Raw genomic sequence first — 3,169 nt, forward strand, 5'->3', positions numbered from 1 at the left:
GTGGTGGGAGGGACCCAATGGGAGGTAATTGACTCAAGGGGGTGCGTCTTTTCTGTGCTATTCTTATGATAGTGAATAAGTCTCAGGAGATCTGATGGCTTTAAAAAGAGGAGTTTCCCTGCACAAGCCCTCTTCTCTTGTCTGCCACCCTGTGAGACATGCCTTTCACCTTCCGCCATGATTGTGTGGCCTCCCTAGCCTCGTAAGTCCATTAAACCTTTTATTGTTTGTTTTGTAAATTACCCAGTCTCAGGTATGTCTTTATCAGCAGTGTGAAAACAGAATAACATACTGTTATTGTTTGATTTGTGGTATATTAAGTTTGGAGAAATTGTAATTTTTCTCTGTGTATCCATTGGCTAAAAATCATTCATTGTAAAATACTTAAATTCCATAATGTAACTCTACTCAAAAATTTAATATGTGTAATTTATCTGTAGAAATGAACATTTGACAGGTGAATTCTGAACAATTAATAGATACAAAATATTTACATATTACTCTTTGGGAAACAATGTTTTCTCTGAAACTATTTCAATTGGGATCCAATATGATGTTTCAGGTTTTCTAACTTAATTCCTTGTATTTCATTTTTCCTTAACCTTTAAGGATAATCTGTTGCCATGCTATCCTACTCAAGACTCTTTATTTCACTGCCTTATGCATACATCCAAGAGTATGCAGTTTTACAAAGTATCATAATGATCTGGTGTATTTTAAATGTGCTCAATAAACACTTTATCATTTGTTTTGAAAGTTCATCAGCAAAATGCATTAGTAATAATCACTTCATATACTTGAGGTGAAGCTTAAATTATATAATGTATTATCTTGATATCAAGACCTGACCAGGGTGTTATCATAAAAGACAAATGCAGAAAAATAGTCCTCATGAATGTAGACTTAAAAATCTTGAATGAAATATTAACAAATAAAATCCAGCAATATATAAAAATACATACATTTTTACTAACTTGAATGTAGCCCAGAAATGTCAGCAAGGTTGAAGGAATATCAGTATAATTCACTACGTAAGCAAAAGGAAAACGGGGGAAAACATTCATCTAAAAAAATCTATACTCATGTTTTTTGATGCAGCAATAGCATTTGCCTAAATTTAACATCTATTAGTGATAAAAATGCACAGAAAAGTGGAGTAGAAAGAAACTTTCTAAAAAAAAGAACATCAACAAAAACATCTAGAGTTAACTTCATACTTAATATTAAAAGCTTAAATGCTTTCCTGAGATCAGAACAAGACAAAGATTTCCAGTCTCACTTCTATCCAGTAATATACTGGTAGTTCAATTCATTTAGGCAGGAATAATAAATAAAAGTTATAGAGATTGTAAATTTTTTAAAAAGTCAGACAAGGTAATTATATACATACAAAATCCTAAATATTTTGCCAATAAAACTGCTAGAAGAATTAGTAAAATTATCCATGTTAAATAATAGAACATATAAAAAAATATTCTACACACTGGCAAAAAATACTTAGAAAACCGAAGTTTAAAAATGTAATACTTCTAAATAGCTTAAAGTAAAATAGGCATAACAAAATATTTTTAAGGCATGTATATTAAAATTCATTAGTAAGACAAGTAAATGAAGACATATGGTATGTTTGTAGATGTCTAAAGTAAAATTTTAATATCCTTTATTTAAATTTGCATATAGTTTCAGTACAACATTATTACAGTCTCAACAAGCTATTTTATAGTAATTAACAAATTAATTCTATATTTATAGGGACATCCAAGAAACCTTGAGTGAGTAAAATGTTTAAAAAACAAATAAAACATTGAAGATCTCCAACTACCCCTTTTCAAGACTAAGTAGGGTACTTAGGTACTGGAATAAGAAAAGTTATAGAGAATAACAGAATGAAGTATATAAAATAAACTCATATGTATTTTTTCATTGATTTCAATGCTAAGGTATTTAATAATTGCAGAAAGAATATTTTTGTAATAAATAATGCAGAAGCAAGGGGATATCCATATTAAATACAATGAACTTAAATGTGTCCATTGATTGAACTCTCCGAACTTCATAAGGAAATCATTCATAAATAAACATACAAAAATGTCGAACAATTACATTTGAGAGTTCTATGAATCAGACAGAGATAACTAAGTGTTCAACTCTGCAAAGATTCTCATCAACCATAAGGCTGATGGTACTCTGCTAAAGAGCAGTGATTAAAATATGACAGATAAGATGTCTATTTCAAAGGAGATGCCTTCTTCCTTGAAGAAAGAGAGAAAGATATCTTTTTAATTTCTATTCTTTTTGGCCTGGATCAAACTCTCAGATTATTTCCCGTAACAGCAGGAATGTTGCTTTCAAGGCTATAAAGGCAATGTCTCTCTTATTTTTTGTGTGTTTGTTCAAATATAACTAATTACAGAAAACAGCACAATAGAAAGATAATGTACATTGTAGTGCCTTGCTTATATTCTGGGAAGTGTAGCCCCACAGGGTACAATCATCAATTTACAGAATAGTGAACAATTGATCACAAACCTGAATATAAACTAAAATTCTTGTTCCCCCTACCTTTTTTTGTTAATAATACCAACATACACACTGCTCTGCCTATTGAGTAGCCATTCTTTTTTTTTTTTTTTTTTTTTTTTTTTGAGATGGAGTCTCGCTCTGTCACCCAGGCTGGAGTGCAGTGGCCGGATCTCAGCTCACTGCAAGCTCCGCCTCCCGGGTTCACGCCATTCTCCTGCCTCAGCCTCCCGAGTAGCTGGGACTACAGGCGCCCGCCACCTCGCCCGGCTAGTTTTTTGTATTTTTTAGTAGAGACGGGGTTTCACCGTGTTAACCAGGATGGTCTCCATCTCCCGACCTCGTGATCCGCCCGTCTCGGCCTCCCAAAGTGCTGGGATTACAGGCTTGAGCCACCGCGCCCGGCCTTAAGTAGCCATTCTTTTATTCCTTTGCTTTCTTAATAAGTAAGCATGCTTTCACTTAAAAAATGTATGGAATCCATTCCACCAACACTTACTCAAAATTTCCAGTATAAAGCAAAATTAGTAGTTGTCTGAAACCAACTGTTAGGAGATGTCAGAGAGATGTTTTCACATAACCCAATATGCGGTTAATGATACTTTATTCCCAGGCGAATTTTGGGAAGTACACAAAATATGTAGCCTAA

This window comes from Macaca nemestrina, chromosome 2 (genome assembly GCF_043159975.1).
Source record: "Macaca nemestrina isolate mMacNem1 chromosome 2, mMacNem.hap1, whole genome shotgun sequence".
Lineage (NCBI taxonomy): Eukaryota > Metazoa > Chordata > Mammalia > Primates > Cercopithecidae > Macaca > Macaca nemestrina.